At 39.7% G+C, this 13,483-nt stretch overlaps 1 long non-coding RNA gene across 1 annotated transcript; it reads left to right on the top strand.

Moving 5' to 3' along the window:
* The first annotated feature begins 942 nt into the window (after positions 1-942).
* LOC119745551 lies at positions 943-12,317 on the top strand. The gene is made up of 3 exons (XR_005273636.1): positions 943-1,027; positions 2,087-2,414; positions 12,019-12,317. It is a non-coding gene; the product is annotated as an uncharacterized LOC119745551 (long non-coding RNA).
* The last annotated feature ends 1,166 nt before the right edge of the window (positions 12,318-13,483 follow it).

Genomic DNA, 13,483 nt, shown 5'->3' with positions numbered 1-13,483 from the left:
AAGCAAACTTGGCCAGTGACGGTGATGGTGGTAATTGTGTTGGGGGGTGGTGGCGATGAAGGTGGTGATTATGGTGATAAAACAAACAATTTTTGATTAGGTCGAATAAAAAAAACGTGTTTCTCGTCCGGGTTTTTGAAAAAAAGGAGGAAGAGGTTTTTTTTTTTTTTTTTTTTTTTTTAAGATGGACGCCATTTTAAAATTTCCTGCAACCGTTGTTGTTTCCACTGTTCAAAGACACTTTTAAAATGAAGGACAAGTTGGACAATAGAACTGAACATGTTTACAGTGTAATTTAGAGTTGTATTGGTCTACAGTGACCAGTTTTAGATGCATTTGCTTTAACCATGGACTTTTCCGGTGTTTTTTTACTGCATTTTTCAAAAATAAAAAGAAATGAAAAAATCCAGGCGGCCTCGAAAAAAGGAAGCGGGCGGGGACGAGAAACATGGTTTTTTTTTTACTTCGCCTTACAGACAAGGACAATAGTTACAACGATTGAGACAATGGCAATGATATTGGTGATGGTGACACTGATAACAAAGATCACCGTTTTAGGTCCATGATTTTTGTCTCAATGGTGGTAATCCACGAAGCGGTTTAAGGAATGAAATTTGCTGCTGCTGGCAATGGTTGCGATATTGATGACAAAAGGTGACATCGGTAATTACATCGATAGTATTGAGGATAACAATTCTCCTATTATGACAATATCATGGTCACAGTGACAATGACAATGGTTGTGATATTGATGACAAAAGGTGACATCGGTAATTACGTCGATAGTATTGAGAATAACAATGCTCCTATTGTGACAGTATCGTGGTCACAGTGATAGAAATGACAATGGTTGTGACACTGGTGACAAAAGTGATGACAAAGATGCTAACAAGAAGATAGTCATGACAATGGCCAATATTGCCTTAATTTTGCTCTCTTTCTCGCAGAGACATCCAGACGGGGTCGCTTCCGTCAAATTCAAAGACGTGGAATGCGCCGATAAATGTGTGGAATCTCTCAACGGCAGGTAGGAAACCAGACCGGTCGAAACTATTTCCCAAGAATGTGTTCTTCATAAAACTTGACTTCCAGTCACTTTCTACTCTGAAATTGTGTGGAATTCTTCAGTGCCCTTTCCATGCAGCAAGCTCATGTCTACTTGTCGTTTGAGATTAGCCGTGCCGTTCAAATCAAATGAATTATCACAGAACACAGTTTTGACTGGAAACAAAATTACAAGCCTGATTCTGCTGAAGACGGTCTTAACAAGACGGTTTAACCATCTTAAGACATCCAAAAATCATGATTTAAACAGGTGCATTTCACAAGTTGGACCCTCTTTGAATCTTCTCAAAAGTTCTGCTTCAAAGTAATGGACGTAACTTTGCACAAATTAATAATTCTAAAAATTGTAAGACTTTGTATCTCGTTTCGACGCTTGTTGATGATTACTTTGGTTTCTAGCCTAAATGCAGTTTTGTAATAAACATATTGACGGACAGTGTGGATTTTTGGCACGGATCGTGATTTTACTTTTGACTTTCTGTGAGATGCAATGCAGGCTTTGGCTCAATCAAGAATGAACATTGGTCAACTTTTGATCCAAATAATGCCAATATGAATTGAGTTAAAAAATAAAAAACAGGGTCCACAACTGCAAGTTCAAATTGTGAATACTTCAAATCAGTTTGTTATACCTCTGTCTTGAATAATGTATTTTCATTGGCCCAGAACGATCATGTGTTAAGTTTATAAAAAGTCATGGCACACTCCCTGTGGGATATCACGTAACGTACGGTACGGTACGTACGGTACAGTACGTACGGTGTGAAACGCTTGTATCGTTGGTACCCATGCTATTTTCACCATGTTTTGTGCAGTGAACTAGCAGACGATCAGCTGTTTTGAGCACGCGACATGCATGTGAGTTGACGTTCAATTTTCATGATTGTTGTGTTTACTGCTGTTTGTTTTCGTGATTTTTACATCAAAATCCAAAGAATCCAAGACAGAGGTATAACAAAACAATTGTTGAAGGGGAACTATCACTGGCATGAGATGAACGCTGTCCTTTTTTTTTTGGAAGGTGGTTTGCAAAGAGGCAGCTCCTTTGCGAGCTGTGGGACGGTGTGACCGACTACAAGATTGAGGAGACGGACAAAGAGAGAGAAGAACGCCTCAAAAAGTGGGAGAACTTCCTCCACGACGACGACAAGACGACGGAATCAGGGAGCAGCGAGAAGCAAGATGCAGGGAAGGAGGGAACAGAAACGCAGGGGAGCAATGTCACCCAGCACACCGATGAGGACAAAAGTGCGGTTACAGAGGCAGGGAGCGACACAGCACAGAACACCGAAGCCGTAGATGCGACGTGATGCTCTGGGAAGTGGTGACAAGTTTCGTTGCAAGTGCATGTAGGTCTTTGTTTATACTAAAATCTAGCCAACCCAGATTTCATTCTCTTCGGGGGTAATATTTTTCTTCGGTTTGGTAGTAGAGGCATCTGAGAAATGCCCAATATTGTTTCAATTAGTACTCAGGCCGTTAATCATACAATGAAATACTGGTTGAGATATGACGTGTGATTTCACTGTGGGAGCCAACGGGCAGATGCAGGTCCTCTAGTGGCGAGTAAATTCTCCCCAGGTCAGGCTGGAAAGGAGGGGGGTACTGAACTGTTTGACATGGCTGTCTTAGATTTCGTCAGCTCCCAGGAAGCTGTAGGCGAAATGCCAGTGAGGTGTTCGTGGGGTGGGTGTAAAATTTACAAGGGGCTTTGGAAGTCACGTTACGAGACCAGTCACATATGTGGTCAATCAGTTTTGGTGTGACTTCCGGCGCGGGTCATCGATAAATCCAACCTTTTTGTCTCCTTTGCTTCAATATTTCCTGACCCTGTCTGTCAGCGCATGCCTTTTTCAACTGTTGTGTTGTTGGTTTTTTATTGCCTTCTGCTTAAAACGTAAAATTGATGGTTGTGGATGCTTCTACGAGTGCGCAAATTTGTTGGTGGATTTACGATGTCTGTGGCCCGAGTTGGGCTGTTTTGCCAAGGTGAAGTTTTTGGAATTGGTCAGATGCTTCGCAGCACATTTGTTTGATTATCCTTTAAGGGATTGTGCTTTCAATCCCCCTTTTGTATAATATTGATTTGTGCATACATTGTATGATGGGTAGGTCTGCAATCATGTGCCTTTCCGGAGCAAATCTATCAAGAATTTGTTTGATGACCTGAAAGAATTTATATTGGACATCCGAAAGCCTAACATCTGCATGTATCATTGAGTCAATAAGAATGATCTTTATGATTGGTATTTCAATTTTCTAAGCAGGGGCAGACCTAGTTTTCAGGAAAATGGGGGGGGGGGTGCTATAAAGCTGGGGGTGGGGGTTGAGGGAAGGCGTGCTGAAGGCTAGGGAGGTCCGTGGGCTTTCTCCTACATTGTACATTCTAAGGCAATTTGAGAATAAACTTTATCATTCCATTAATTATTTTTGGCCCCATTTTACTAGTATAACATTAGTCAGCAGCTCCCCCTCCCCCTAGATCTGCTACTGCCAAGCATATATGCAACTTTCAGAATTAGACTAGACTAAAGTATGTCTGGGCTCGGTCTTTCATTGAAATTTGCATAATTTCATTGAAAAGAAACGAAACTTGATATAGACAGGACCCTTACAGAATATTGCCAAAAGTTTCCTTACACATGAAACTATCATGATTTCGCTTTTTTTTTTGTGAAAGACAATGTCTTCCTCCAAGCGAGTTTTTGCAACCACTGCGATAAATTTCACATGTCACGATTTAACATTTCAGAAGATCAAGGATCAGAGCCCTAACTCATTATATCAGGTGTGGGTCCCTTGAGAGGTATAGGTACCAGACAAAGCCAAAATAAGAGTGTTGTAAATCAGCATGATAACCAGGTTAATTTGACATCTTGGGGCAGCACAAAGTGCCAATCAGAGATTCCCCCGTAGGAAAAGTCTGGGACCCATTGTCACGGAGCTGCTAGCAGAAAATATTGCTTAGCAAGTTTGTGCGCTAAGCGTAAATCAGCGGGGAACCAGTCGCGCGCAATATAAATTGCATGACATCTTGGCTGGTAACCTGTGTTTGCTAAGTACATATTTTTTGTGCTTAGCAAAATTCTGTGCTAGCAACTCACATAAATTGGCACCAGCCTAAAATCAGGTTACCAACCAAAGTGTCATTAGATGTGCATTGCTTGTAACTGGTATCCAGCTGATTGTTGCTTAGCGCATAAATTTGCAGTGCAATTTTTTGTCTGCTAAACAGCTCCACGTAATTGGATTGTAATAAAAAATGTTTGCTTAATCATGCGATGTACATGTACATGTATGTTGCCTGTGACTGTTTCTCAAATAACTTTTGTTCCGGTATGAATTGGTCCCTGCTGTCATGAAATTAATGGATGAAACAAAATGTTGCTGTAGTTTTATCGTACCGAGTAACCTTCCTTTAAAATGCGTGTTAAAATCATGTTATTATTGATTAAATTATCATTATTTCTCACGTCTCGAACATTTCTTTCTCTTCCTCAACTTTGTTTTTCACATTACTACCAAACTTTCCCTCAAAACCTGTCCATTCTTTCATCATTTTCTTCCCCAACTGTGCTTCCTTCTTTTACTACCAAAACTTTCCTTCAGCAATAAAAACTCAACTCCATCACGTCAAACATTGTCAGCCGACTTTTGACTCTGGACTCCCAACTCCCGACTTTTATGTCGGGTTAAAAACATCATCACCTTCCAAAGATGACACCGAGCATATAAATAATCTCACTCTCGCATCTGTTGGCCCAGTAACAAATCTTGAGCGACACGAGACTCCCTAGGCAGCCCCCCTTGAGCCCTCATTCCTGAAAGCAGAACAGTTTTCTAGTTTCGGACCGTTCCATGAGATCATTTTTGATGTCACTTCTGGGATCTCCATGTCCTTTCGGTGAACATTCGTCGCTCCATATTTATTTCGGTGCAGTCGGGACTTTTTTAAAGGCAGCATGTGCATGTAGATTATGATGAAACTGTTGCTTGACATTTCTAAATATCCAAGCAGAAGCCAGCTCAACTGTCTGTTGAAATTAGCAGAAAATGCCCAGTTTTCTTTGACAAACTTTTGTTTAAGTTCACGGGTACAGCAAAGTCTGGGTTTTTTGGGTAGTAATGTTGGGTTTTTTTGTAGTGAGTACTGTTTTTGTTGTTGTTATTGTTGTTAGTCTTGTTTTGTTGTTAATGTTGTTGTTTTTAGTGTTGTGTAAGGCATTGTTAATGTTGTGGGTTTTTCCCTTGCCATTTTTATCGTGCCATCTGTGTTTTTTTCAACTCGTGGTCATGTTGTATACCCGCTGGTGAAGTGTATGTATGTGTTTGTTTATGGTGTAAATCGAGGACACACACGTGCAACATCATTGATGAATTGAGGACAGGAACCAAATCAAGGACTCCTCCATTGGAAAATGTGAACACTGTACACAACCAATTAATGAGAGCTGTTGTAAAAATGTTAGAATATAAACAAAGGAAAAGGGAAGAGGAACAATAAACATAAACCATAAACAATCCTGGGTGTACATGTAAGTGTTTATAACAATGGTCTTGTAACAGAAAGTTAGCCGGGTAATTTTCGACCAAAATTTGTTTAACCATATTTTGTTTCTCGAAAAAAGAGTTCAAAAGTAAGAGTTTCACTGCACAGAATTGATTGTCTGTCATGGGCCATTCAAGTCCAAAAACACTTCACCCTGAAAAACAACCAAATTGTTCTCCTTAAGAGAAATTGACACATGTTACAAAACAACAACAATAACCCACTCTACCACTCACTAAACCCCAAAACAAGCACTAACCTTGAGACACTTAAAATTCCTCCAAGATTTCCTGGCCAAGTTTGACCTTGACAAGTTGAGGGGTTTTATTTTATGGTCTCCGATTTAAAAGGCTGACATGACATTCTGTGCATGTTGTCTGCTTTGATTGAATCGTTTCTTGAAATCTGAAAGGCTGGACACAGACTGGCATACTGCAAAATTGTCTCATGCAATGCATCACTGTATGATTACAGTTATAATGATTGAGTTTGCAGACCTCGTTTTCTTCAGGGATGATTGTCATGACTTTCCATGATGTTTTGAAAGGGGTATTTTATCAAGTTTTGGAAAGATACATGTATATACTCCTCCCAAATCCCAGAGTTAACCCCCCCCCTTCTTCCCATAAAGGTAAGGTTTAGAAACATTTGAAACATGAGTTTTTTGGAAAGCTTGATTTTTTTTATTGGAAAAATGACTCCTAATAAAGGGGCAGTAGGAATCATGCTTCGGTAGAACTTTCAAAGGGTCTACCTAATGTTACAATTTTGCCGTCGAAATTGCGGGCTGCACCTTTAAACCTTAACCCATGTTGCTCTGTTTCGCACTTGCGGACTGCACCTTTAAACCTTAACTCGTCTTGCATTGTTTACAACAAATCTATCCAACTATTCGTGCCTGTTTCCAGCTCTAAATATGGGAGATTTATCACCGAAAAGGTGTCAAAATGCCTGGAATGCGCTGCTTACTTGTCCTGTAGCTAAACAGTTGACCTGAGGGGGTAGTTGGGGAGAGGTTTTAAAATAAACAAGAAGGGTTCGAGCAAATTACTGTCCTGAACTTGGCAGGCATTGAGGGAAGTGTTGGCTACTTTGATTAAGAGCTCAATTCGGGATTCTGACAGTGATGAAGAGGAGTTGCCGGTTTATGACTTGTACCAAATTAGGCTTGATTTGGAAGAGACTTTTTGTTTGCCACACCACCGCCACCCCACCACCACCCCAACCCCACCGCATCTCCACCCCAACCCCCACCCCACCCCCAAATTTGATTACACATACAAACAAATAATTTTTTTTTTTTGCCCCAACCAATTAAATAAAGGTTTTATCCTTTGCATGGTTGTTTAACCCCTCCCCCCTTTTTTTTTAATCGTGGACTGACATGAAATGAGAATTTTAAGTGACAAAGAAATAAAATAAAGCTGTGAAACTTTTCACAAGTTTGGGAAACTATTTCGGAATTTATAAAATTGAAGGCATAACCCCGTATTTCATCTAAAATACATTAAAATTGCGAGATTTTAGTGTACTGAATGTTTTTTCCCAAAATGGTTATCAAAATACCAAACATTTTTGAAGGGTTTCAAAACATTTCTAGTTTTCCCCTTTCAATTTAGAACATCAAAGTTGAATCCCTTGTGTCATTGTGATCATCCTTCCCCCTAAAAAAAAAAAAAAATCATCAACTAAGGCTGATCTAAACTCATTCTCAGACTCTGCTTTCTGGTTTAATGTTAGCACAGAGGGTGAATTTTGTGATGACTCTAGGAGTATGTAAACACATCTCCTGATGACATCTACAGAGAAATTGTTTTTGTCACCCAGCCCACACGTAAACAAGATGCCGTGTATTACAAATCCAGCTCCCTGTATTCCACTCTGCATCTGGAGAGTTCATCATTAGATTGTACACAAAAACAGATAGATCTTGGTCTATCAGTTTTCTAAATTAGGTTCCGGTCATCATTTGAGTCTGTACACATGTAATTGTAATACATATGTTTACAGTGTATACAATTGTATACAATTGTATACAATGTATACAATTGTATACAATACGTCTTTATACAATGTATATGTCCGTATACATGTTTGTAATTAGGTTCCAGTCATTATTTGGTATACCTGCAATTACCATAAACCACATTACGTTTACACGTAGCTATCTTATAGTTATATCAGAGGATTATGGCTAGTAAAACAATTTTCTTTTTTTCTGTGTCTTTTGTTTCTTTGTTAATTTTTTGTCATGTGTGGGGCAACAGTCTGAGTATCAGATCAGACATTCAGGTGTGCAGAGCCACACGAACGAACGTCTCATATATCTGAGCATGCAAATTTGATGCGACCCTGCGCATCAACCAATTGGAGTTGACTTTAGAAACTGTGGACTAAATTGGTCCATTAGGCTGCCATGTTTTTGTAAAGCAACGGGTTAGGGAAGACCTGATAGAAGGCGCCCGTTGAATGGTCACAATCTGGATGTCAAGACGCAGTCTTGTTTTGCAAAATAATTCGCCAAATCTGCGCAAATATCATTCGTAGATGCTTGTGTGCAAGCGGCTATTCTGAAATGGTTGGTTGGTTGTATACATTGCATACAATTGTATACATTGTATACAAATGTATACAATTCCATGCATACAGACTCAAATGATGACCGGAACCTAATAGCTCAAAATGGTATGTTAATGATCTTGAATAGTATAATAATGAAAGTATCCTGGCCAAGAGTTTCCAAATGCTTCACAGCATGTCATGATCCGTGATCGTCCACATTGTCAATCCTATCAATAATGTGGCTAACATTAATGTTAAGATGGTATCATAAATTGCATGCTCCGCAGATTAGGCAGATGTTCATGTGTCAGTTACAAAAACCTCATTATTATCACAGTGATTAATCGACTGGTAAGACTAGTTAAAATATTGAGGATATTTTTGAATGTGATGTTTTTATTTGGTTATGTTCATTGTATGGCAAGACCCAAACCACATAATTTATTTACCATATTACTTCATTGTTCCGTATGAGGCTATGCTCCAATTCTGGTGTCGTTATGTTTTAAGGGTTGATTTCTTTGATTCATGATTCTAGTTGCTCATGAGTGTCTCTAGCCGATTGGTGAGGGGTTTACCTTACCCCCCAGTCGTGCAAATCACAAGGCACTATAACAGTCTGCGTCAATTCACAGCCCCCGTACCCCAAAACAGATCGTTCCTGGGGGGCTCGTAAGGGTTTACCCAGTCCCCACGCTCCCCCTAGGAGTTTCGTATTCCAATCAGAGCAGCACAAACCCTCACCCAATACACACACAACACCCCCACACACCACTCGCACATAAAAGTCTTGTCTTGGTCTCGGCAACGGTTGCGTAAATCAAGCGATTAGGACCGGTTTCGGCCGAGCTGCACGTGTGCTCCGACCATAAATTACCGACGAGTTGATGAATCAAAGAACTCCCCGGTTCCCCGTCAGCCCGGTTGGCTTTAAGCTTTACCACGGTAGGCTGTTCGGTATGCGACCTCTGGGCACCGGCGGTCTGAAGAAAAAGTTCTTGATTACTCCAATTTTTCCGGGCTTTTTTTTCATCCTGTGATGCGGTGGATAGAACTTGATGGAAAGAATTTAATTTCTGATTGGAAAACGACCATTTGATACTCTCAGAAGTGAGGCAGATACTCTGCGGATGGGGTATCTTGTAGTCATGAGGTATTTTGTGAAGACAGCTTTCCTTTTGAAATGTTCTTGTTGTGTTTTATGTGCTTGGCTTTTGCCTAATAACCCATAATAAATTAAGAAATACCTTGAGTTAAGTTATGGCCCCTCTTGTAACAACACAAGGAAAACTTACATTAAATGTAGCACCTATCTATGTTCGACCTACGTGTACATGTACGTGTAAACCTGAGCTGTAAGAATTATTTCTGTCTTTGAAGCTTCTCGATTGTACTCAAAATGGTGAAGTCACAGAAAAACCGGTTAAGATGATCAACTTTGGCTAAATATCAGACAATCCTAAGGTTGTAATGAGTTTTGGTAACAGGGAATTGTTCTGTTGGGTGATGGATTTAAGGTGATTGTCAGGATTTAAGAAGTATGCAGTGTCCTTGATTTCATGCCACACAGAAAAGTTGTAAGAACAGAAAACGTGTGCTTAATATTTAAGCAGGAATCTTGTGCAAACAGTAAGCATATTTCTCAGATGTCACATCGCTATTTTAAGCAACATCTTCCTCTTAGTGAATCTGAGGTCATAAAATTGCTGTGATTTCTGCTCAAGGTCTTAGTGAAATAGACAGTTATCAGAAATGACGTGCTAAGGCGTACAATGAAAGTAGGCTCTGTTTGCAAGTTGAGCCGTTTATAGTCAGGAGTAGCAGTTGAGGATGGAGAACATCTTACCAGCTTCTAGACCACTGTACCTCTCTTCCTAATATCAACCATTTTGGGGCACGATTTATGAACAAAATTTGATTTCGGCGGTAGTGAGCTAAAGCATGCGCCCTCTGAAACAGGTGCGCGGTTTGATGAAGGAAGCCGCGCCAAACAAGAACCGTAAATCAAAACCCATTCAGTTCTACACTGACTGAAACCGGTCCATTCAGAAAGAAGTGTCCAATTGGTGTTTTTGGGGGACAGGTTTTGCACGCTTTGTTTACGCAAACCAAAGCGGCAAATGAAAAATTGAATAAATCACAAGCCGGAGGTCCTTTGTAAATGGAATTAAGGAAAACACTTCATATGACTGAATATATTGGGGGGTAATGAGGTAGAACAACTGTGTAAGTTGCAGCTGGTGTTTTACCTTGTGGCCTTGGGCCAGGAAGCTTATTTTAAGGACGGAACTGAGACCTGTAAGTTCACATTTTACCATGAGAAAATTGGAGGGCTTAGAATTGAATTTGTTTGTTTAGATGTCTAAAATAAAAAGTTAAGATATGTTCTTTTGCCTTTTTCTAGGGGGAGGGGAAAGATATTTATACAAAAGAATGTGTAGTGCAACTTCACTCGCATTTGGGAGAATTTATTTCTGAATGCACATCTTTTCCACAAAATGTTTTTGTCCACTTACATTCAAAACAGAAGGGAGACCCCAAATACTTTTCATCAATAATAATAATAATATTTTGTTGTCATAAACAGGGATGTAAGTCCACCTGTGTTTGACTGATATAATTTCATTATTTTTTTCAAATTGTAAATAACATACTGGCATACGTAATGTTGGAATTACCTAAAAGATCCTCAGTCCAACTCCACCCAAAGCTCAAACCTCTCCACCCATTTCAGATTAGCAAATGGTGACAAAGTGTCCTGCCCATGGACACACACTGCAACCCCACAGGCTGGACTCGAACCCCCAATGTTGGAATAACCTAAAAGATCCTCAGTCCCACTCATTAAACCCAAAGCTCAAACCTCTCCACCCATTTCATCTTAGCAAATTGTGACAAAGTGTCCTGCCCATGGACACACAAGGCAAACCCACAGGCTGGACTCGAACCCCCAATGTTGGAATAACCTAAAAGATCCTCAGTCCAACTCAACCCAAAGCTCAAACCTCTCCACCCATTTCAGATTAGCAAATGGTGACAAAGTGTCCTGCCCATGGACACACACTGCAACTCCACGGGCTGGACTCGAACCCACAAAATGCAGAATTACCTACAAAATCCCCAGTCCCACTCATTAAACCAAAAAACCCAACCCTCTCCGCCCGTTCCAGATTAGCAAATTGTGACAAAGTGTCCTGCCCATGGACATGGACACACACTGATCCCCACAGGCTGGACTCGAACCCACAATGTTTGGAATTACCTAAAAGATCCTCTGAGTCCCACTCACAAAACCCAAAGCCCAAACTCATTTCAAATTAGCATCAGGGTAAAAAAAAAATTAAGCTTCCGCAGAAAATCAAGGTCTGAATAATAAGTGAAATACCGATCCAAATTAAACCAATCGGGCTGCCTCTAATTTTCTAATCATGACAATCAAGGTGATGTTAATCAGATCTGAGATGCCTCACATTGTGCTTCCCCAGCGCAAGTGGGCTTGATCCTAATGATGTGGAGTTAATTAATTGAAAATGTGAAGGGTTTTTTTCTTCGGTCTCTCTTATCATTAGTTTGTCAGTAATATGGCTATGTGCCATTTGAAATAGCCAGCGGGCTGTGTTGACCCTGTGGGATCACTTTGTGTAATGAGGTGTCTGGGTACTACGAGAATTTTTTACAACCAAATGTAATTCAGGATTATCTATCCAATAAGAACAAAAGACACTCAAAACTATGTGTATTTTTGTAGCTTTCTGCTTTGAATGTTTTTTGTATTTTAGAGTGTTTCTTCACAGTTTTTCTTCACAGTTTTTCTTGTTTTTCTGTTTTCCTTCAAAATACAGGATTAGATGGTACATCCTGGCTGCCTATAATGCCTAAGATGCCAAACTTGATGTGACATCTCCAGTGCACTTGCAGGGGACCAGTGATAATCTTCACTTGCTGCTTATGTGGATGGCACTAATAACATTTGCTCACTGGTAGCCAGAGATCTCTTAATGCCATCCTATGGTTGCAGACTAGTAAATAAACTGCCATAGACCCCCAGTGATAAATGCGCCCACTTCTGAAATTCAGGAAAAAATACTCTCACAACTCTCCAAGGTGTTTGAGACACACATCAAATTAAAGCTTATTTCACCATCTTTCATTTTCTGTTCAATTTGCAGTGGGTTAACCATGACTTTTGGGAGAAAACCCCATCCAAAGATGATCACCCCTAAAAGTAGTCCTAAAAACCCATCACCATTTTGAATAATGTATGCCTGTGCTCCATTGCAAAATTGAACAATTTTAGAGCCCAATTTCATCGGAATTTCACAGAAATACGAGCTTGCAGTCCTGTTCACGGCTTCCACCCTTCTTTTGTACAAACCCTCAAGTTCATGGCCCACAAAATGCTCTAATAGCAAAGTAATTGAGGGCGTGCAAATCATGATTTGGCCGGCGTAAGCAATTTCGGGCCTATTTACTGGCCTGCAACCCCATAGAGGTCACTTTGGGTCAGGGTTTAACGGTTATCCATATGAGGTCATTTGAGGTCAACTTTTGTTCGTCACTGAGATGCGATGATAAACAAAACCTGGTTCTTTATAACATATAGGACACCAAAGTTATTCTCACTTAATTCATTTTGAATTGAGGTGGCTTGAACTCAACTTCAGGCCATCTAAAGGTTAATCTGAAGCCGTTGCATTTCCCTGGCATCTTCCAAAAGTTGATTTATTTTGGTTTGAAAGTTTAACCCAACATACTGCTCATGATGCTCCCAAAACTGACCAAGAGGTATTTTCCTATAAAAAGAAAAACTAAAAACCAAAGCATTTTCTTTATTGTAGATAGTGTCAGATATTCCTTTTGTATTTTGCCAATGTCCAATTTTTTGGTTTACATAAAAGACTACCATTTCCTAATTTGGAAAGTATACAAAAATCTGTTGTGAAATAAAGGGGAAAGGTATGATTGATGATAATCATTGTATGTCTCTAGCCTACGTCAGGCAGACTTTTTAGATTTGTACATTTTATGTTTTTTCTAAAATATAAGGCAAGGAATTTGGGTTTCAAAATGTCTACTTTTTTTGGAGTTTCCATGCACGTGAAGCCATCTTCATGCAATCCTCGGTACCATTCACATGAACATTAGTCTGTAACATGTTAATGTATTTCTTATTTGACTGTTTTCATGTAAAAAATATCTTTGGTGTGAAAACTTGCATCCAGGCACAAAAGTTTTTGATTTGAAATAAAAGTCTTAAGAAAATCCTTGAAATCTAAATGTTTTATTTTATTCATTGCAGAGTCTTTA

The sequence above is a fragment of the Patiria miniata genome, unplaced genomic scaffold (assembly GCF_015706575.1).
Source record: "Patiria miniata isolate m_02_andy unplaced genomic scaffold, ASM1570657v1 HiC_scaffold_7, whole genome shotgun sequence".
Taxonomy (NCBI): domain Eukaryota; kingdom Metazoa; phylum Echinodermata; class Asteroidea; order Valvatida; family Asterinidae; genus Patiria; species Patiria miniata.
Note: the sequence above shows the minus strand (reverse complement) of the source record. Positions and strands in the feature narration are given on the sequence as shown.